The 24144-nt window shown below is 48.0% G+C and overlaps 1 protein-coding gene across 5 annotated transcripts in view; it reads right to left on the bottom strand.

Moving 5' to 3' along the window:
- Positions 1 to 24144, bottom strand: part of mctp1a (multiple C2 domains, transmembrane 1a) — a 960306-nt gene that overhangs the window by 366860 nt on the left and 569302 nt on the right. The gene's annotated exons all lie outside the window — the stretch shown is intronic.

Here is a 24144-nt window from a genome sequence, read left to right as displayed (position 1 = left end):
CACCACCACCTATCATCCACAGGCGAACAGCCTGTGCGAGCGTTTCCACAGTTCCCTCAAAGCCGCTCTGTGGGCCAGTCTTCAAGGCGCGGGATGGGTGGACAGACTTCCCTGGGTCCTTTTGGGTCTTCGTACGGTGCCCAAAGAAGATTTACAATCCTCCTCGGCGGAACTCGTATATGGCCAACCACTACGAGTACCAGGGGATTTCCTCCCGTCTCCAACAGAGCCATGGTCCGCATCCCAGCAACTCGTCAGCCACCAGGAAGCGGCCAGATGTTTCGCTCCAGTGCCTATGTCGCATCACGGCTTACAGAGCTCCCACGTCCGAACTGAGCTGAAAAGCGCCGAGTACGTGTTTATCCGCCACGATGCTCACCGGGACCCGCTCAAGCCTCCTTACACTGGTCCCTTCCATGTCATAGAGCCGGGAGACAAATCCTTTTCGGTCGATATCGGAGGGAAACCGGACCACATATCGGTTGACTGACTGAAACCGGCGCACTTAGACCTGGACAGCCCAGTCGAAATCGCTCAACCGCCAAAACGGGGCTGACCGCTCACAGTCGCTGTGCCAGCTCCACCACAACCGCCTGACAGCTCGGCCACTGGCCATCAGCTTCCACTTCAGGGTTACAGAAGTCGCTCAGACAGGCTTGTCCGGCCTCCTCGCCGTCTCACTTTTGCTGTTAAAGACAATTCTGGGGGGGCGCATGTGGCGGAGCCACTAAAGGACTCAGACCATTTGTATATAATTCCCTTTAACAACATGTTAGCTACAGCCTGAGTCTGTATCTTTATTTGTACTGTTTACTTGTATAGAGCGTGATTGCTTTAACAGCGCGGGTAAACGCGATGACGTCACGCCGTACATCACGTGATCCCCCACTGGCGGGAAGAACGTGATGACGTCATGACGTCAACCACGGGACCAGCGAGCAGTCCTCGTGGAGCCTCCGAACTGAATAGACCTACACTCGATGTTCTCCTACAGTTACTTGTTTAAACCTGTTAGTTTCCATTAAACTTCATTTTGTTTAAGCGCCTGAGTGGACCTCAGTCTTTGGATAGGAACTAGACATTCCTACAAGTCAATTTTTATCTGTTTTATATTCTCACCAACTATGGAAGTGGCTGGTTGCATAGCAACATAGAAAAATAGCAGGACGAGGTCATTCGGCCCTTCGCGCCTGCTCCGCCATTCAATATGATCATGGCTGATCCTCTATCTCAATACCATATTCCCGCTCTCTCCCCATACCCCTTGATGCCTTTTGCATCTAGAAAGCCATCTATCTCCTTCTTAAATATATTCAGTGACTTGGCCTCCACAGCCTTCTGTGATAGAGAATTCCACAGGTTCACCACCCTCTGAGTGAAGAAATTTCTCCTCATCTCAGTCCTAAATGTCCTACCCCATATCCTGAGACTGTGACCCCTCATTCTAGATCCTCCAGCCAGGGGAAACATCCTCCCTGCATCCAGTCTGTCTAGCCCTGTCAGAATTTTATAGGTTTCAATGAGATCCCCTCTCATTCTTCTAAACTCTAGTGGATACAGGCCTAGTCGACCCAATCTCTCCTCATACGACAGTTCTGCCATCCCAGGAATCAGTCTGGTGAACCTTTGCTGTACTCCCTCTATAGCAAGTATATCCTTTCTTAGGTAAGACCAAAACTGCACACAGTACTCCAGGTGTGGTCTCACCAAGGCCCTGTACAACTGTAGTAAGACATCCTTGCTCCTATACTCAAATCCTCTTGCAATGAAGGCCAACATACCATTTGCCTTCCTAACTGCTTGCTGCACCTGCATGTTTGCTTTCAGTGACTGGTGTACAAGGACACCCAGGTCCCTTTGTACATCAGCATTTCCCAATCTATCACCACTTAAATAATACTCTACCTTTCTGTTTTTCCTACCGAAGTGGATAAATTCACATTTATCCATGTTATACTGCATCTGCCATGTATTTGCCCACTCACTCAACTTGTCTAAATCGCCTTGAAGCCTCTTTGCATCCTCCTCACAACTTACAATCCCACCTAGTTTTGTGTCATCAGCAAACTTGGAAATATTACATTTGGTTCCCTCATCCAAATCATTGATAGAAATTGCGAATAGCTGGGGCCCAAGCACTGATCCCTGTGGGAGGAAGAGGCCTCCCACTGCGGTACCCCACTAGTCACCGCTTGCCCCCCCGAAAAAGACCCATTTATTCCTACTCTCTGTTTCCTGTCTGTTAACCAATTTTCAATCCATGCCAGTATATTACCTCCAATCCCATGTGCTTTAATTTTGCACACTAACCTCTTACGTGGGACTTTATCAAAGGCCTTCTGAAAATCCAAATACACCACATCCACTGGTTCTCCCTTATCTATTCTACCAGTTACATCCTCAAAAACTCCAGTAGGTTTGTCAAACACGATTTCCCGTTCATAAATCCATGCTGACTTTGTCTAATCCCATTGATATTTACTAAGGCCCCGATTTTCGGCTTGTGTGGGGAATGGGCGGATTTCCCCGAATGTGGGGTTTCTGACACACATAAAAAAGTGTCAGCCAGCCCCACGCAATTTTCCCTCAATTGGCCAATTAATTCCCAGCATGTGGGAAGCCTTGCTAATTGTCTAAATCGAGTCAGAAATCCCCACAGTATGATGTCATCATTCGTGGTGCTTTCAAGGTCCATGGCAAGCAATGCATCCTCTGAAGGCTTCCAAGTGAACCATACAGGATGGCAGAGGAGCCTGCAGCAGCTGTGGACAGTGCCAGACCCCGAGCTGACTTCAAATTCGACGAGGCTTCACTGCAGGCATTATTGGATGGGGTTAGGGCCCACAGGGAGGTCCTCTTCCCTAGGTCAGGGAGGAAGAGGCCTCCCACTGAGACCAAGGCTGCATGGATGCAGGTGTCAGCAGATGCCAACTCGCTGGGAGTCACCAGAGGAACCTTGGCAATACATCTGTAACTCCTTCCTTTACTCCCCCACAGTACCATCCAGAGCCCCCGTCCTCACTGTGGAGGAGGAAGAGGCTGTGCAGCCAGACTCCTCAGAGGAAGCTCCAACCTCTGAGGGCGCAGCATCAGCAGAAGTAAGCGCACCCAGCACCAGCGAAGACACTCACACCTCGGGGGGACCTTCGGGACATAGAGTAGTGTTGTCACCTGGTGTTTCACAGCTGACAAGTGAGCCTCAGCAGATTTTGGAGACAGGGACAGCAGTGGAGAGTCCTCGTCGGAGGGCGCAGGGCTCTGCCAGCTCAGCTCAGCTGCGCTGCATGTCAACCCTCTGCCTCTGGGTCCATCCGCAAGAGAAGAGGTGATGGATCTCCATGCACAGATGCAGGAGTCTCTGGCAGGTTTTGTCTCCAGAGTCGCTGCGAGTGTGGAGCGAATGGAGGAGTCCATAGAGACCATGAGCAGAGCCTTTGTGGAGTCATTGGTGCATGAACGCAGCACCATGGAAAGGTTGGCAACCTCCATGGAGGAGATAACTCGCCAGCATACGGAAAACATGGTGAGTGCTCATAAGAGAATTACATCTCTTGAGGAGCGTTGGCCATCTGTTGAACAGAGAAACCAGATGATGTGCCTCAATAATTCCGAGACTCGAAGGTAGCAGAACAAAACAAGGCTTTTATTAACTTAGAACGAAACACGTAAGCGAGAGAGATGTTGTCCTTCTGGAGACTGGGGCTAGACTGAAAGCTAGCTTACAAACGGGGCCAGGTATGGGCGGAGCCCTACACACAGCACATTCCAGTATACAATACAGCACATTCCAGTACACAATACAATGAGGTCTGGGGAAGGGAAATGACACTGAAACCGATCTCAGTCACAGGCAGTGGTGAATGAAATATTTCATCACATTCACCCCTTCTATAGATTTAGTCTGTTCGGGGGTTTGATAGTCCTCTGCGACCGACGTGGCTGTTGCGGTGCCGCGGGTGTCGGCTGGGTGTCCCCGGTAGCCTCCTGGGTCTCTGCCGGGGGTGCCCCCAGGGTTGTTGAAGGGGTAGTTGGTGGGGGTGCCGTTGGTCGGTGTTCTTCCGGGGGTGATGAAAGAGTAGTGGGTGGGTAAGAGTTGCTGTGATCGTCGTTGCCGCTATTGCCGTGGTTGTTGTCGATGCCGGCTGGGGCGACGTCTTTTATGGACACGGTGTCCTCCCTTCCGTCGGCGTGCCGGACATATGCGTATTGGGGGTTGGCGTGGAGTAGGTGTACTGGCTCCACGAGAGGGTCCGTCTTGTGGCCCCTCACATGCCTTCGCACGAGTACCGGACCTGGGGTGGAGAGCCATGACGGCATGGATATGCCTGAGGTGGATTTCCGGGGAAAGACAAACATTCGTTCATGAGGCGTGGTATTAGTGGCCGTACACAATAGCGACCGTATCGAATGGAGCACATCCGAGAGGACTTCCTGCCAGCGGGAGATAGGGAGGCCCTTGGTCCTTAGAGCTAGAGTGACTGCTTTCCATACTGTCCTGTTCTCTCGCTCCACTTGGCCGTTACCCCGGGGGTTGTAGCTGGTGGTACGGCTCGTGGCGATCCCCCTGGACAGCATGTACTGGCGTAGCTCTTCACTCATGAAGGACGCTCCCCTATCCGTATGGATGTAGCTCGGCATACCGAACAGGCAGAACAGGCTGTTGAGGCATTTAATGACCGTGGCGCTGGTCATGTCTGGGCAGGGGAAGGCGAATGGGAACCGGGAGTATTCGTCCACAATGTTCAGGAAGTAAATATTGCGGTCGACGGACGGGAGGGGGCCCTTGAAATCTAAGCTGAGCCGCTCAAAGGGCCGTGTAGCTTTGATTAAGTGGGCTCTATCTGGGCGGTAGAACCGAGGCTTGCACTCAGCGCAAGTGCGGCAGTTCCTGGTCAGGGACCGAACTTCCTCAATCGAGTAGGGTAAGTTACGGGACTTTATGAAGTGGAACAGCCGCGTGACCCCTGGGTGGCAGAGGTCGTTGTGGAGGGTCTGTAGCCGATCCCCGGTGGCGCTGGCACACATCCCTCGTGAGAGGGCGTCAGGGGATTCGTTAAGGGCCCCTGGCCGGTAAATGATGTCGTACTCGAAGGTGGAGAGCTCGATCCGCCACCTAAGAATCTTATCATTTTTAATCTTCCCCCTCTGTTTATTATTGAACATAAACGCTACCGACCGCTGGTCGGTAAGTAGGGTGAAGCGTTTGCCGGCTAGGTAGTGGCGCCAGTGGCGCACTGCCTCCACGATGGCTTGGGCCTCCTTTTCCACGGAGGAGTGTCTGATCTCGGGCCCTTGGAGGGTCCTCGAGAAGAAAGCTACGGGCCGCCCCGCCTGGTTGAGGGTGGCCGCCAAGGCGAAGTCAGACGCATCACTTTCCACTTGAAATGGAGTGTTCTCGTCCACTGCCTGTAGCGTGGCCCGCTCAATATCCTGCTTAATGCTTTTGAAGGCGGCGTGGGCCTCAGCAGAGAGCGGGAAAGAGGATGCTTTCAAGAGGGGGCGGGCTTTGTCGGAGTAGTTGGGGACCCATTGGGAATAATAAGAAAATAACCCCAGGCACCTTTTCAGGGCTTTGGGAGTGTTGGGCAGGGGCAGCTCCCATAGGGGGCGCAATCGGTCGGGGTCTGGTCCGATTTCCCCATTCTCCACCACGCTGCCTAGTATGCAGAGGCGCGTGGTGTTGTAAACGCACTTGTCCTCGTTGTAGGTGAGGTTGAGTTTTTGTGCGGTTTTCAGGAACCTCTCGAGGTTCGAGTCGTGATCCTGCTGGTTGTGACCGCAGATGGTGACGTTGTCGAGGTAGGGGAAGGTTGCCTGCAAGTGGTGGTCATCGACCATGCGGTCCATCTCCCTCTGGAAGACCGAGACCCCATTCGTCACCCCAAAGGGGACTCTGAGGAATTGGTAGAGGCGTCCGTTCGCCTCGAAGGCGGTGTACGGGCGGTCCTCTGGTCTGATAGGGAGCTGGTGGTACACTGACTTGAGGTCGATGGTGGAGAACACCCGGTATTGGGCGATTTGGTTCACCATTTCTGATATGCGGGGTAGCGGGTAGGCGTCTAGTAGGGTGTACCTGTTGATCGTTTGACTATAGTCGATCACCATCCATTTCTTCTCGCTACCCCTTACCACTACCACTTGGGCGCGCCACGGGCTGTTGCTGCGTTCAATAATGCGCTCTTTCAGGAGCCTGTCTACCTCGGTCGCGATAAACCGCCTGTCCTCCCAGCTGTACCTCCTGCTTTTGGTCGCTATTGGCCGGCAGTTAGGGGTAAGGTTCGCGAATAGTGAAGGCGGCTTTACCTTCAGGGTAGCCAGACCGCACACTGTGAGGGGCGGCTGGGACCCACCGTACTTGAGCGTGATGCTTTGGTGGTTGCACTGGAAATCCAGGCCCAAGATCACGCTCGCACATAGGTTCTTCATGATTAATACTTTAAAATTATCATATACAGTTCCGTTAACGCACAATTGTACCGTGCAGTAACCCAGAATGGTCGATGTCTGGGTTTTGTCAGCCATAGAGATGGTACCCTGAGTAGGGACCACCTTTAGGGAGAGTTGTTGTGCCAGTTCTGGGTGGATAAAGCTCTCCGTGCTTCCACTGTCAATTAAGCATTTAACCCGGCACCCGTTTACCTCGATGTCCACCATTGATCTGGATAGCGGGTGCGGCCTGGTCTGGTCCACTGTGACCGATGCCACTGTAGGGCCCTGATCGATACAAGATAGCGTCCACGCTGTCTGCTCACAAGATGGCGGACCCCACGAGGTCGGGCAAGATGGCGTCCAAGATGGCCGCTCCCACGGCGCACACGCGGCGGTGGCGGGTTTTCCGGCGGTTGGTTTTCCAGCGGGGTTCCCTCTGCACACCTTCCCGAAGTGCCCCTTCTTACCGCACTTAAAGCAGGTGGTGCCTTTCGCCGGGCACAGGTTTCTGGTGTGCTTTGGCTGCCCGCAGAAGTAGCAGTTGGGTCCCTGACGCGTCGCGGCTGTCGTAGGGCTTCTGGGGGGAGAGCGGGGCCCAGCCGGTGTCGGGCTGTCGGGCGGGGAAGATGCCTTCCAAGATGGCGGCGCCCTCGGTGCACACGTGGCGGCGTGGACGGCGCGGGCTGAAGAGTAGGCGTCCGAGTTTCTCTGGGCCACATCCAGGGATCGCGCGGTGTCCGCAGCCTGTTTCAGGTCCAACCCCGTTTTTTCCAGCAGTCTTTGCCGGATGTAAGTGGAGCTGAGGCCTGTGATGAAGGCATCGCGAACAAGTTCGTCAGTGTACACTGCGGCTTTTACATCTCGGCACTTGCAGTCTTTGCCAAGCATTTTCAGGGTGCTTAGGAACTCCTCCACCGATTCCCCAGGTCGCTGTGCGCGGGTGGCGAGCAGGTGCCTAGCATACACCTCATTCGTAGGCTGCTGGTAATGCGCCTTTAAGATGTCGCAGGCGGCCAGGTACGTCTCGGCGTCTTGGATGAGGGGGTAAACCCGGTGGCTTACCCAATTCCGCAGAATTCCGAGTCTCATCCTTGCAGCGTCCGTAGCGTCTTTGACGGCTGCGGAATTGTCCAGGAAGAATTCCATACACTCAAACCAGTGTCCGAAGCGTGCTGATGCGTCCGGAGCATGTTGATCCAAATCCAAACGTTCGGGTTTCAGGAGTTGATCCATAGTGTTGAAAATAAGTTAATAAAATTGATGTGCCTCAATAATTCCGAGACTCGAAGGTAGCAGAACAAGACAAGGCTTTTATTAACTTAGAACGAAACACGTAAGCGAGAGAGATGTCATCCTTCTGGAGACTGGGGCTAGACTGAAAGCTAGCTTACAAACGGGGCCAGGTATGGGCGGAGCCCTACACACAGCACATTCCAGTATACAATACAGCACATTCCAGTACACAATACAATGAGGTCTGGGGGAAGGGAAATGACACTGAAACCGATCTCAGTCACAGGCAGTGATGAATGGAAATATTTCATCACACCAGATCTTCATGGAAGTCCTTCGGAGTAGGACTGCCAGTGCAGAAATGGGTCCCACTGGCCCCCTAAAGCGCAGCAAGGTGCTCTCAAGCCACTTCCAAGCGCTGGCCCCTTCTGGCCTGTGCAGCTTCAGGTGAGTGAGCAGCAGCCTGGTGCTCCTCCTGCTGTTCCTGGTTCTGCTGCTGCCACCTCTGCTGTTGGAGATCCTCTAATGCCAGGAAGGGAAAGTGCCAAAGGCCTCCCATGGTTCTGGCAGATGCCTCGGTTGAGGAGGTCCTGAGTTAGGGTGGTGAGAGGGGCTTCTCAGGAGCTCACACTGAAGAAGTGTGTGAGGCTCCAACTTTCTGCAGCTGCTCCTAAGGCTTCAAATAGTTCCCCCAAGCCTTGATCAACAAGGTCCTGCAGCCTGCAAATGCTGCCTCTTTAAATCTCTTCAGCCCTCAGCGACCTGCTGCTGCAAGCAAGCAAGCCAGCTGTTTTCACGCCAGCTCTCATCGGCGGGGTTCCCCGCAGGCGGGTTTCAGGTGGGGAAAGCCCCAAAGTCGCAACGGCACGGGAAAATCGTCCTTAACAAGGTGATCATTGGTGATTAGTGCTCCGACGAGCAGTCCCGCCAGCGGCGGGCGGGACTGAAGCGGGGCGCGTGGAAACGGCGGTCCGAAAGTCGGACAGGGCGGGGAATCAGGCGGGGGGGTCCCGACCCGCTTTTTCTGCGATTTTCGGACCACGGCCGCATGAAAAGCCGCCCGACAGCTGCCCGAAAATCGGGGCCTAAGTGTCCAGTTATCACATCCTTTATAATAGACTCTAGCATTTTCCCTACTACTGATGTTAGGCTAACCGGTCTGCAGTTCCCGGTTTTCTCTCTCTCCTTTTTTAAATAGTGGGGTTACATTTGCCACCCTCCAATCTGCCAGAACTGTTCCATAACCTATAGAATTTTGGAAGATGACAACCAATGCATCCAGTATTTCCATGGCTACCTCTTTTAGTGCTCTGGGATGCTGATTATCAGGCCCTGGGGATTTATCAGCTTTCAGTCCCATTAATTTCTCCAGCACTATTTTTTTTACTAATACTAATTTCTTTTAATTCCTCCTTCTCACTAGACCCTTGGTTCCCTCGCATTTCTGGGAGGTTAGCTGATTGTCAGAAGTTCATTCACATAATCTCTCTTCTCAGTCTCCAGATCGGACATGGAATACCACTAGATATTAAATACCACTGAAACAGTTATTATGGAATTTAAGTAACTGTCTCCTAAATTCAAAAGGAGCTGCCAATCAAACACACATCTAATCAATCACACAGCATGTTGGTACTTGAATTTACATGACTTGGTTCCCTCCTCAAGCAACCTACCCAGAGACAGTTGAATAGTCCTTGAGGCACAGTATCAATTTAGGTCGGGACATTATTCCTGCGAGAGCATTGATTTTTAACTTCTTGTGTACTGTGACTGAATTAAAGGAGCCAATATCAGTTAAGACCAGACACAAAGTGGGCGATTTTCCCAGCCCTGAGGAAGCTTTGGAGGCTGGTTTGGAGGCGGGACAGTTGGTAAAATGGCAAAAAGTGAGTGCGGGTTCGGAACCCGCCTCTGCGCAACTTTGCCGGAGGCGGGCTTCAGGAGTGCGATTCGGTCCCGTCTCCAAGAGGCGGGATAGGCAGTTAAGACACTTAACAAGTGCTTAAGGGCCTCTGTAATCCTATTTTGCCAGGCCTTTTTTATTTTGCCACATTTACAGCATGTTGCATGCCGTTCCTAAACCACGTCAGTTAATCCTGGCGGGTTGACAAGTGGCTGGCCTCCTCACAGCTGCAGCTCCACCATTAAAACAGAGCTTTCAACAGGGATGAGTTGCAGGTTGCAGAACTTTTGATAGACAGGTCTTTGAGCACTTTTTCAAGGCCTACTGAAGTCAGAGTTGGTGCAGCTGAGATCTATCTACTTTGGGACCTCCTGGGAAAACCCTCTCCCCACTTGGACTGAGCGCTTCCACAACAGAGGTATCTACCAGCAGCATGGGAAACATTTATTTCCTTTCATCATGGACCTCAGATTCGGACGAGGAGTAGCCACAGTAGCAGCAGAACCAGGCAGAACAGCAGCAGGAGCACCAACCTCCTGCTCACCTACCTGATGCTGCACAGGGCAGAAGGCACCAGCACATAGCAGCATGTCGCCGCAGGAGATACCCTCCTCTCAGGGTTTACAGGCAGAGGATGAGATTCCTCAACATGAGTGAGCAGCAGTGTCAAAGGAGGCTGAGACTTTTATGAGAGATTGTCGCTGACGTCTGCGCACTGCTGCACCAACACCTGGAGCCCAGAGGATCCGGTGGACTCCTCTTACCAGTGGCTGTTAAAATCACCACTGCACTCAAATTTTGCTTCAGGCTCCTTCCAGTGATCATCAGCAGACATCAGCGGCATCTCCCAGTCGGCTGCCCACATTTGCATCACGCAGTTTACCGATGCCCTCTTCGCAAAGGCGCATAGATACATAGAAGATAGGAGCAGGAGTAGGCCATTCGGCCCTTCGAGCCTGCTCCGCCATTCAATGAGATCATGGCTGATCATCCAAATTCAGTACCCGGTCCCTGACTTCTCCCCATATCCCTTGATCCCTTTAGCCTTAAGAAATATATCCAACTCTTTCTTGAATATACTTAATGAACTGGCCTCCACCGCCCTCTGTGGCAGAGAATTCCACAGGTTCACCACTCTCTGGGTGAAGAAATTCCTCCTCATTTCAGTCCTAAATGGCTTACCCCTTATCCTTAGACTATGACCCCTGGTTCTGGACTCCCCGGCCATCAGAAACATCCTTCCTGCATCTAGTCTGTCCAGGCCTGACAGAATTTTATAGGTTTCGATGAGATCCCCTCTCAATCTTCTAAACTCCACTGAGTATAAGCCCAATCGACCCAATCTCTCCTCATACGTCATTCCTGCCATCCCAGGTATCAGCCTGGTGAATCTTCGCTGCACTCCTTCTATGGCAAGAACGTCCTTCCTCAGGTAAGGCGACCAAAACTGCACACAATATTCAAGGTGTGGTCTCACCAAGGCCCTGTACAACTGCAGCAAGACATCCTTGTTCTTGTACTCGAACCCTCTTGCTACGAAGGCCAACATACCATTTGCCTTCTTAACCGCCTGCTGCACCTGCATGCTTACCTTCAGTGACTGGTGTACAAGAACACCCAGGTCTCTTTGCACTTCCCCTTCTCCCAATCTATTACCATTCAAATAATAATCTGCCTTCCTGTTTTTGCCACCAAAGTGGATAACCTCACATTTATCCACATTATAGTGCATTTGCCATGTTTCTGCCCAATCACCCAACCTGTCCAAATCGTGCTGGAGTTTCATGACATCCTCCTCACAGCATACCCTCCCCCCCAGCTTTGTGTCGTCTGCAAATTTGGAGATATTACATCCAATTCCCTCATCCAGATCATTAATATATATTGTGAACAGCTGGGGTCCTAGGACCGATCCTTGTGGTACTCCACTAGTCACTGCCTGCCACTCAGAAAACGACCCGTTTATTCCAACTCTTTGCTTTCTGTCCGCCAACCAGTTCTCTATCCAAGTCAATACCTTGCCCCCAATCCCATGTGCCTTAATTTTGCATGCTAATCTCTTATGCGGGACCTTATCGAAAGCCTTCTGAAAGTCCAAATACACCACATCCACTGGTTCTCCCTTATCTATTTTACCAGTTACATCCTCAAAAAATTCCAGTAGATTAGTCAAGCATGATTTACCTTTTGTAAATCCATGTTGACTTTGTCCGATCCAGTCACTGCTTTCCAAGTGCTCTGCTATTACATCTTTTATAATGGACTCTAGCATTTTCCCCACTACCGATGTCAAGCTTACCGGTCTATAATTCCCCGCCTTTTCTCTACCACCTTTTTTGAATAGTGGGGTAACATTAGCTACCCGCCAATCCATGGGTACCGTTCCAGAGTCTATCGAGTTCTGGAAGATGACCAGCAATGCATCTACTATTTCTAGGGCCACTTCCTTAAGTACCCTGGGATGTAGATTATCAGGCCCTGGGGATTTATCGGCCTTCAGTCCCATCAATTTTCCTAACACCATTTCCCTACAAATACTGATTTCTTTCAGTTCCACCCTTTCATCAGACCCTATGTTCCCCGGCATCTCTGGGAGGTTATTTGTGTCCTCCTTTGTGAAGACAGAACCAAAATATGTATTTAGTTGGTCTGCCATTTCTTTGTTCCCCATTATAAATTCCCCCGATTCTGACTGCAAGGGACCTACGCTTGACTTCACCAATCTTTTTCTCTTCACATATCTATAAAAGCTTTTACAGTCAGTTTTTATGTTCTCTGCAAGCTTACTCTCATATTCTATTTTCCCTTTCTTAATTAATCCTTTTGTCCTCCTTTGTTGAATCCTAAACTGCTCCCAATTCTCAGGATTATTGCTTTTTCTGGCCAATTTATATGCCCTCTCCTTGGACCTTATCCTATCCCTAATTTCCCTTGTTAGCCACGGTTGGGTCACCTTTTTTGTTTTATTTTTATGCCAAACTGGGATGAACAAATTCTGTAGTTCATCCATTTGGTCTTTGAATGTTTGCCATTGCCTATCCACCGTCAACCCTTTGAGCGCCATTCCCCACTCAATCCTACCCAACTCGCTCCTCAGACCATCGTAGTTTCCTTTATTTAAATTGAGGACCCTTGTCTCTGAGTCAACTACTTCATTCTCCATCTTAATGAAGAATTCGATCATATTATGATTGCTCCGACCCAAGGGGCCTCTTACAACAAGATTGCTAATTAATCCTTTCTCGTTACATAATACCCAGTCTAAGATGGCCTGATCTCTGGTTGGTTCCTCGACATATTGGTCCAGGAAACCATCCCGTAAACACTCCAGGAATTCCTCCTCCACAGTATTGTTACTAATTTGGTTGGCCCAATCTATATGTAGATTAAAGTCACCCATGATGACTGCTGTGCCCTTATTGCACGCTTCTTTAATTTCTCTTTTAATGCCATCCCCAACCTCTGCCTTACTGTTTAGAGGTTTATAAACCACTCCCACTAATGTTTTTTTCCCCTTAGCATTTCTAAATTCTACCCATACAGATTCCACCTCATCAGAGCTAATATCCTTTATTACAATTGTGTTAATCCCTTCTTTAACCAGTAATGCTACCCCACCTCCCTTTCCTTTTTGCCTATCTTTCCTGAATATCGAATACACCCTGGATGTTGAGTTCCCAGTCCTGGCCTTCCTTGAGCCACGTTTCCGTAATCCCAACCAAATCGTATTTGTTTACTTCTATTTGCGCAGCCAATTCATCCACCTTATTACAAATGCTCCTCGCATTAAGACACAAAGCCTTCAGGCTTGTTTTTTTAACGCTCTTAGACCTATTAGAATTATTATTTACTGTGGCCATGTTTGATTTAAACCGTTGATTTCTCTGACTGCCACTTTTGTTTTTCTCCTTCCTATCTTTTGCTTTTATCCTTGCTTCCCTTTCCTCTGTCTCACTGCTCAGGTTCCCAACCCCCTGCCATTTTAGTTTAAACCCTCCCCCACAGCACTAGCAAACACTCCCCCTAGGACATTGGTTCCAGCCCTGCCCAGGTGCAAACCGTCCGGTTTGAACTGGTCCCACCTCCCCCAGAACCGGTTCCAATGTCCCAGGAACTTGAATCCCTCCCCCTGGCACCATTCCTCTAGCCACGTATTCATCTGAAGTATCCTTCTATTTCTACTCTGACTAGCACGTGGCACTGGTAGCAATCCTGAGATTACTACCTTTGAGGTCCTGTTTTTTAATTTATCTCCTAACTCCCTATACTCCGCTTTTAGGACCTCATCCCGCTTTTTACCTATATCGTTGGTGCCTATATGCACCACGACAACTGGCTGTTCACCCTCCCCTTCCAAGATGTTCTGGAGTCGCTCGGAGACATCCTTGACCCTTGCACCAGGGAGGCAACACACCATCCTGGAGTCTCGTTTGCGGCCGCAGAAACGCCTATCTATTCCCCTTACAATTGAATCCCCTATTACTATAGCTCTACCCCTCTTTTTCCTCCCATTCTGTGCAGCAGAGCCACCCCTGGTGCCAGGAAGTTGGCTGCTGCTGCCTTCCTCTGATAAGCCATCCCCCCTAACAGTACTCAAAGTGGTGTATCTGTTGGAGAGGGGGATGGCCACAGGGGACCCCTGCACTACCTGCCTGCGCCTAGTACTCTGCCTGTTGGTCACCCGTTCCCTTTCTTCCTGTCCAACCTCTACCTGCGGTGTGTCCAACTCCGTAAATGTGCTATTCACGTTGTCCTGAGCATCGTGAACGCTCCAGTATGTGTCCAATCGCAGCTTCAGCGCCGCAATGCGGTCTGTCAGTAGCTGCAGCTGGATGCACTTCCCGCACATGTAGTTGTCAGGGACACAGGAAGTGTCCCTGAGTTCCCACATATCGCAGGAGGAGCAGATCACGGGGCCCGGCTGTCCTACCATGACTTACCCTTTAATTAATTGAATTTAAATTAAATCAATCAATCCCACTAATTACACTACAGTTAACTGGTTTACCAACAGTCCCTGCTACACCAGAGAGACCTTAGAAACTATAAACCAGAGTTAAAGTTTAAAAAAAGAGATATACTCAGCAACCAAATACTCACCAACCAATCACTTACCTGCTTCCTGGTGACGTCACACTTTGATTACTTTTTACCTCTCTCCCCTGCTGTTGAATTGGTACGCTGCTCCTCAGTCACTGCCACCGGTGTAAGTGCCGCCGATGCTGTGTTCCCACACAGGCCCGCTCTGGTCGGGCTGCTCCTGACTCACTGCCACCGGTTTAAACTGCCGCCGATGCTGTGTTCCCACACAGGCCCGCTCTAGTCGGGCTGCTCCTGACTCACTGCCAACGGTTTGAACTGCCGCCGATGCTGTGTTCCCACACAGGCCCGCTCTATTCAGGCTGCTCCTGACTCACTGCCACCGGTTTGAACTGCCGCCGATGCTGTGTTCCCACACAGGCCCGCTCTAGTCGGGCTGCTCCTGACTCGCTGCCACCGGCACAATTACATCAACTTTTTAACAAGTATAACCGCGCGTGAGGTTGGATTCGCAAATATGGCAGGCTTGTCAATGGTGCAGGGTGCCATAGATTGCACACATGTGGCCCTTAGGGCACCCCATCACAACCCAGCTATTTTTGTCAACCGCAAGGGCTTCCACTCCCTCAATGCACAGCTGGTGTGTAACCACAAGAAGGAGTTTTGCATGTTTGCGCCAAGTACTGTGGCAGTTGCCATGACTCGTTCATTCTGTGGCAGTCTAGTGTGCCGCCGCTCTTCAATCCGCCAAACCAACTTAATGGATGGCTACTTGGAAACAAGGACTAGCTCCTGAAGATGTGGCTAATGATGCCGATCAGGAGGCCAGCGAACGAAGCTGAGGAGTGCTACAACACCAACCACATTTCGACCAGGTCCATCATCGAACAAACCATCGGCTTGCTGAAGATGCGATTCAGATGCGTTGACCGATCAGGTGGAGTCCTGCAGTACTCAGCAGCCAGGGTCTCCAGAATGGTTGTAGTCTGCTGTGTGCTGCATAACATCGCACAGCATCGTGGCTTGCAGCTTCCTGAGGAGCAAGTGGCTCAGTACATAGCCTCCTCAGATGAAGAGGAGGAGGAGGAGAATGATGACCGAGCGGAGGCGCATCAACCAGCAGCAGCATGCGAGCACATTGTTGGCCGGAATGCAAGGGATGCACTCATCTTGGCCAGATTTGCTTAGGCTGCCCATTCTAGCACATGTGCTTGGCTCCTTCTTAGCACAAGATAGACAATGGACATGACTCTCTGGCTTCCTCTCACCCTGACCACCAACCTGACTAAGCAAGTCTCGCTGAGGTCGCAATGTGGAACTTCCAAAACCAAAATCACAGAGGCCATAACGTCAACAGTTTGCCATCACCAGAGTTTAATACATTCACAAAAGGATGGCATTTAACCATTAAACACAAATAAACACCCAAGCGACTGCCCGTGTGACTAATTGTGCTTTATCTTCCTCTTACGCATGCTCCTACATGGTGCTTCCCCTGTGGCTTCAGCAGATGTGGAGGCCCCTTGCTCACTTTCATGCTGCTCCTGCTTTGACACCTTTGGCGGGCTCGCCAAAAGTCTGCTCCTCCTGCGGCTGTGCAGGGGTTGAGACATCCTTCTCAGTTGGGTGAGGACTCTGGTGGGGCTCTGACCGAGGGCAACGCAGTGGCATGGAAATGTAAGCGCTTGGAGAGGAGCCCACACGTCCTTGTTCTCTGTCACCAACATCCCTCTCATGGGTCAGCCCCACCTCAGCACTAGCAAGTGGCTTGAGAGCACCTTTCTGCACATCGGGGGAGGGGGGGGGCCATGAGGACCCATCTCTGTACTGGCAGTCCTACTGCTGAGGACTTCCATGAAGTTCTGGTCTTTCTGATCAATAGCTGGCCACCGGTCCTCCAAAGATGTCAGTCTATTCTGAACATTGACCAAGTTTTCAACACTCTAGCAACTTATCTCCTCCATGGCCCTGACCATCGTCTGCAGAGAGGCAGCTATCGATACCATGGAGGTAGACATCACTTTCGCGGAGGTTTCCAACCTTTCTGAGGAGATGCGCTCATGCACCAATTACTCCACAAAGGCTCTGCTCATATTTGAGTTGGACTCCTCCATCCTCTCCACACATGCAGTGACCCTGGAGACAAAACCTGCCAGAGACTCCTGCACCTGTTCCTGGAGCTCCAGCACCGCTCTCCTTCTGGATGGACCCGGAGGCACAGGGTCCACATGCAGCTGAGCAGAGCTAGGACAGTCCTGCGACCTCCGACGAGAACTCTCCGCTGCTATCCCTGTCTCCACCACCTGCTGATGCTGACTTGTGAGCTGTGATGCACCAGGTGACAACACTACTCTCCCGAAGGTCCCACCGAGGTGTGCGTATATGCGCTGGTGCTGGGTGCACTTACATCTGCTGATGCTGCGCCCTCAGAGGTTGCGGGTTCCTCTGAGGTGTCTTCCGCCTCAGGCTCCTCCTCCTGGACAGTGGGGAGGGGGGCTATCGATGGTCCTGTGGGGGAGTAAAGGAATGAGTTAGAGATGTTACGTTAGTGTGGCATGCACATGCAATAGCGCAGATGATCAATTGCCATTCTATAAATGTACACTTGCAGCCACTTTAGTGACTCCTGCAATGTAAAAGAGAGAGATACAAAACTATTCTGTCACCAGCTTGCTCTGCTGCGCCCATCTGTCCGTCGCCCACCTCCACCTCAACGCCAACGATTTCCAGGGCCGCCTCTTCAGCATTGGTCAAATGGACGAGGGAAGGTGGCCCTCCTCCAATCTTCGCCCTTTCCCTTTTATTGTGGGCTCTCTTTTCCTGCAATGAGGGAGACAAGTGGAATTTGAGTGAGAATGATGGAATGAGTGCAGAGAGTCCACAGCATAGATGCTTAGAAGGAGACAAAGATGGAGTGAGGTTCCATTTCCAAGGGCCCTCCCTGTGTGTTGTTAGTCGTTGTCATTGCATAACATTAATAGGGAGTGTGAGGGCAGCATAGTCGAATAGTGAAGTAATTGTGTTCATAGAGTGAGAGGGTTGGTTAAGGGTGCAAGGGTTGTAAGGGATGTGTAGGAGGAGGTTGACAATGCAGAGTGCTGGTGATGAGAGGAGAAGGGGAGCAGAATGAGGGTCAAGCTGATGGTACACTCACTTTGGCTGATCTTGCAAGGTCATTGAACCTCTTGCGGCACTGCAGCCATGTCCTGCTGCACACAGACCTGGGGGTTACATCCCGTGCCAGCTGCAGCCAGACAGCCTTGGTTTGTTTGGGAGGCTTCTTCCTCCCAGATGAGGGGAAGAGCACCTCCTTGCTAGCTCTCACCCCCTCAACCAGAATATTCAGGGACTCATCGGAGAACCTCGGGGAGGCCTTGGCTCTCGAGTTGGCCATTTCTTCTCAGCGCAAATGTGTTCAGCATCCACAAAACAGCAGTGAAATGAGCCAAGGAAGCAGCAGCCCTTAAATGAAGCTGCATAAGTGACATCAGCAGAGGCGACTTTCAGTCCAAAAAGAGTAATTGGCCAAGGGGAACCCACACGCTCAGAGTTAATTGGGCAATTAGGGGAAAATCCCAACATCTTCCCACCTGACAGTGGAGGCGGGTTCGGAACTCGCCCACCCCAACCCGCCTCCAATGGGAAAATCACCTCCAAAGGCTTCATTTTTGTCATAAGCACTCTTACCTTAGATGGCTTCTTGCTTAGACCTTCTTTAAATATTAACGTTCTTGGCATCACAATCTTCTCTGACTTGAACTCCCATATCTACTCTACCACTAAAGCTGCCTCCACAAAACTCATTTTCCCTTTTGCATTAAACACTTCTTTTCCCTTCAAACAACTCTTGACTTTCTATATAAGGTTTGAATAATGTTCCCATATTTGGAGAGGCTCTTCTATCATCTATCTCATACTCCTGGACTGGATACAAGGCTTGTTGTCTGATAAATAATCCCTCTCTCATGTCTAACCTTCAGCTTCTCTCGCCATCATAACCTTTCTTGTGTTTCTCTACACTATCGGGGTCAATGCTCCTCTGAACTTTGCTCTCTTTTTCCTTTTAGCTCCAAGTATGCCATCCTACATGCTCAACTCTTCCCTACATCACCATTGTAATGTTGTCATGTCTCATTATGGAATTTCCACCTCTAACTCTTTCTTTCCCATGACATCATCATTGAGTATATTCAAGGCTGAGACAGATAGATTTTTGGACTCTCGGGGAATCAAGGGATATGGGGATCGGGTGGGAAAGTGGAGTTGAGGTCGAAGGTCAGCCATGATCATATTGAAAAGCGGAGCAGGCTCAAGGGGCCAAATGGCCTACCCCTGCTCCTAATTCTTATGTTCTTAAGTTCATCCAAACTGTGGAACTCCTTATAACCACCCTCAGTCTTTCATTCCTCCTACAATCTTCAAGTTTTTTTTAAAAACCCAAACTTGGCATCAATAAGGCATTACTGCCTGTTCTCCCATTCTTTTTAGCTTTGGTGTTTAGCCTTTCATCTTGGTTGTTCATTTTTTTTAACTACTGCATTTCAGATTAATAATTACCTCTGTGCATTGAGGTATTCAATTTTGATATACAGTAGTTGTAAAATTTGGTGCACAAATCAAAAAATGTTTTTTTTTTAAAAAAGGGATAGCTTTCTTACATCAATTGTCAGTTAATAACATGAGGAAGTATGCATTTATCAGGGGCTCCAGCACCCTACAATTTGCTTTTGAGCTCAGCCTCACGTTGTAGCTAATAAACACAGCAAACAATACATGTTCTCATTTGTTCTGTCACAAACCGCTGGTGAACACTACAATGGCACTGAGCGTGTTAAAACCTAGATAAATGTGAGTTGTCAGATTAATTATTCCCTTCAGGTTAGGGTATGGATATTTTCATTTCTTAAATTAGTTAATTTAATTTTCTATTTCTCTGATCCTCTCAGCTTCATGGTGGCAGCTCTGATGTTAGCAATAATCTGAATGTGAGTGAAACCAAGTAGTTTTTATTTTTTTATTTTTTTAAATTTATTTTTTTATTCATTGATGGGATGTGGGCGTCGCTGGCTAGGCCTGCATTTAGTGCCCATCCCTAATTGCCCTTGAGAAGATGGTGGTGAGCCGCCTTCTTGAACTGCTGCAGTCCATATGGTGTAGGTACACCCACAATGCTGTTAGGAAGGGAGTTCCAGGATTTTGGCCCAGCGACAGTGAAGGAACGGCGATACAGGTCCAAGTCAGGATGGTGTGTGGCTTGTTGAGTTTTACCATGGTTCTTAGCCAATTGGAATTGTTTTCTATCAAGACCCATAGTTGCTGATAACAATACTTCAATGGGATCAGAATTCTGTAGAAACCTTTGGTACTCAGAATGGCATTTTTAGATAATTGAAAATTGAGGCATCTGTGTAACGCTGCAGAAAGGTTGCAATCATCATTGATGTAACTAATTTTAAGCTCCGTTTGAAAACCAACCATGGAGAAGCTGGGTTTATTCTCCATCAAGCAGAGTAGGTTAAGGGGAGATTTGATAGAGCTGTTCAAAATCTTGAAGGATTTTGATAGAGTAAATAAGGAGAAACTGTTTCCCGTGGCAGAAGGGTTGGTAACCCGAGGACACAGATTTAAGGTGGTTGATAAAAGAACTAGAGATGACGTAAGGACTTTTTTTTATGCAGCGAGATGTTGTGCTCTGGAATGCACTGCCTGAAAGGGTGGTGGAAGCAGATTCAATAGTAACTTTCAAAAGGGAATCGGATAAATACGAAAGGAAAAAATCTACAGGGGTATGGAGACAGAGCCGGGAAGTGGAACTAATTGGATAGTTCTACCAAAGAGCTGGCACAGGCGTGATGAGCCGAATGGCCTCCTTTTGTGTTGTGTCATTCTATGATTCGGCAGAACAGTGGCATTGACAACTGTAGCAATGTGTGATGCCATGAAGTGGGAGGATACAGATGTGATAAATTATTTTTCACTGAAAAAATTATCTGGTTATTATCACATTGCTGTCTGTGCAGCCTTGATTATCAATTAAAAATCTGTGGCTCTTCATTGCAGACTAAATACAAGAGACAATTAAAAAATATATTAATGTTTGGACAGTTTTTAAAAAACTGAAACAATACTTAGCTTTGTCTTCTGGCAATCATATCACCTTATTGCTTGAGACTCAATGCCCTTCACCACTATAACACAAGTGTATTCTTTTAATGAACTTTTGCATAATTTAAATAACTTTGCATATCATACAGCTTCTGATGCACTTCGAGACCAAAGCAATCATTCTTTCCAGCAATGCAAGGATTGTGCACAGCACCAGAAAGAATTGGGGCCATTATGGTGTTATTCCATTCAGAACACGGATCCTGGTTAAAATATGTCTATTTCTAAGAAAAACAAAAAATCCGTGGCAACAAAAATGTCAAATTATTTTAACAACCACAAAAAGTTTGAATCATAAATCGCTTTGTTTTTTCTTTGTTGCCAATGTTAAATAAAGTCTTGAATTCTCTAATATTAAATCAGTGGCTAAGTTACCTTCAATTGTTGCGGAGGCTGGTCTTTGGCGGTAGTGCAAAACGGGCGATAGCGAATTGGCAGCCCATTGTACACCCTGCTTACTTTGCCATTGACTTCAATGGAAAAGAAAATCGTGCAGGTATAAAATAGACTGCCGACTCGCTATTGCCTGTTTTGTGCTACTGCCGAAGAACAATTTCACCCCCAGTATGTTTACAATTGTGTTTGATTAAGAAGCTGTATGTGCCATGATTAGCAGGCCTCACTCTCTTTTCTCTCCCCTCAATGAGGCTCGAACTTTCTGTTCTGCTACATTATGTTGTATTGCTGTTGTGACACGGCAGCTCCTCTACTGACTCTGTACTTGTTCAATATGTATTTTTTTTTTTCAGTATTCCTGACCACCAGCACAGCTGAAAATCTACAACTGCACACTTGTTAATTTTTCAAGTCTGCAAAAACATGTTGTCTGTTCATAAATCCTTTCTTGAGGGATCCGCAATTATTAAAGAGACATTGACAGATGGGGCCAGGATTACTAAAATACAGTGTTTCCCTTGCTTCATCACATTAAAATGTGAACAGTTAAATGAATAACCACAGAACCCTCTTATTATCAGACCCAATTTGCCAACCAAATGTAGGACATTAAATAGCCTATAGGATTAAACTGGGAGAAAGAGAACTAAAAATGAAATGAAGCAATCAAAGAAAATTAAAAAGAGCCAGATGTACTCCAGTCTATTCTACTTAACAGGGGTATACACTTGTGAATAGTTTTTTCAAAGACAAAATGTCCCCCATTCATTTCTATGGAAGCCTGTTTTGTTAAGTGTATAATAATATGGGTAATTGTCTTTGAGTGTATGATTTTATAGCCCAACTCTCCATTCTCATCAGTGCTAATGGAAATCTGTAAATTGTTCATTGATTTATTAGTCCATCCAATGTAAATATCACAGTCTGAGCTCTTTAAGCACTCCCAAACTGTCCTGTGTCTCTAAATACAATAGCATTTTTGTAAATGAACAAGTTTTAATACGACAGCACACATTAAGCGCAAGTACTCCTGTTGAGTGTAAACCCCTGATAACTACTGTATACATAAAACTATGGAAAAGCCACTTCACACTGAACATGTGTACTGCATAATAAGATAAAATAAAGTGAGAAAGCGTTGTAGAAATGTTGTAAAATGGGTGGGAAGGGATTAAAGGATTAACTCTAAGGTCAGGACTATTCACATGCTAATATATTTATAGAGCTAATGAAAGATTTAGGTGTGTGTCTTCATGTGAAATTTAGGTTAGTCTGGAAGTGTGTGGGAGATTAAATGAACTCCATAAACAAAGTGGGAAGTTTGTATCAATATTTATACAAGTTGTGGTGTATTTTAAAACTTACAAAAAGCAATCAATTTATTATATTTCTTAAATTGTGCTGTTCTCATTATGTGCCTCAAAAACGGAAGACTGACGTTTTCAATTGTGCAAAGTTCATAGATTGAATTTGAGCATCTTTGCATTTTAGACATCCGTTAATTTGAAAATTGAAACACTTTCAAACTCGCGTCTCAATACTACAACAAAGCAGTAAATGTTTCTCTACTTTTATTTAGCACTCTGATAAGTCCCTAATTAAGGCATATTACATAATGCACATGCCAAAGGATTAAAAAGGCATGAAAGATTTACTGCATATTTTCTAATATTTTCAAAGCATCGCATCAGGACAATGTAATCGTACTCAAATGTGCCCAGTTGAACATTTTACACATTGGAAAATTGGCATGGGATATTATTTCCCTTAATATGTACTGCAAGAAGACTGAATTTAAAAGAAAAAAGTTACAAAATTAAATCACGAAGCCTTATAAAAAGAATACTGCATTGCACAAATGCATATTTTTTTCTCTTTCAAGTTACTGCAGACGTGCACCTTTTACTGGTATATTAAGCAACATTTAGTGACACAACTGAATCAGGTGAGGACCATTTACGCCACTGCAGCTAGCAGCTTAGATTTCTTTTAACAATACAATTCAAGTCTTTGGAGCAGTGGAAATACTGCAAGAAATTAAACAAATTTCAACTTCAAGAATCCTTGATTACCTTGTTTAAGATAGGTTTAAAAAAATGATGCCGCTTCCTTCTTGCCTACTTTCAAAAAAAGTAAACAAATGGTGCAAAAATGAATAATCTGCACATACATCAATAAGGGGGCGGGGGGTGAAATTTGTTTAGGCCAATTTCTGGGCCAAAATAGCTGACGTGCTGCAAGCCCGTGCCAGAAGACAAAGGCCCAAGGCTTACCCAGAATTGGGCATCGGATCTCCATGGGCAGCCCAATGTTGGGGATTGAATTTGGGCCTGCTGCCTAGCAGGCAACAGCCTTCAGGTAATCCTGGGGGGTGGTGTGGAGTGGAGCTTTGGAAAAATGTTGGCCTGAACGCTGGTTGGTAGCGACCTACAGCAATGCTGTGGAGCTGGGAGGAGATTGCTCGTCCTCCCGGCTCCACAGGAGGAGAAATAACAAAAAGTTTCCCTACCATTTCTTTGGTGGCCTCCAATGGTCCCATTAAGGTTAGGCCACTGCAGAATTGGAAAAACTAGTCGGAGCATGCACAGCACATGTTACACCTACTTTTTCACAAATTTTGCACAGGATCCTTCTTTGCATTTTTAAATTCATCCAACGCTGCTTTCATGCGGCCATCACTGATGCCTAAAATCAGCAACGGCTAATATACTGTCAGCACAGAACCTCGCATCCAGAAATTGGTATATATTTTGCCCATTTTATGCCTGAAAAGTTGGCACAATGCATACCAATTTCTACCCCAGTATCCTTTGCACTGGTCTTGCTAGTGCAAGAAATGCCAGGCTTTCCAGAATATAAACCTTTCATATGATTAATATTTTAAATTGCTGCATATTCGGTTGACATTACTAATTCAGGTGATCACCCTTTTTCTTGTAAGAGGCTGACGTGCTAAAGAAAACGTCCCGTCTAAG

Source organism: Somniosus microcephalus, chromosome 1 (genome assembly GCF_052327205.1).
Source record: "Somniosus microcephalus isolate GS21.2 chromosome 1, FLI_Smic_1.0, whole genome shotgun sequence".
Classification (NCBI taxonomy): Eukaryota; Metazoa; Chordata; class Chondrichthyes; order Squaliformes; family Somniosidae; genus Somniosus; species Somniosus microcephalus.
This window is presented reverse-complemented; position numbering and strand designations above follow the sequence as displayed.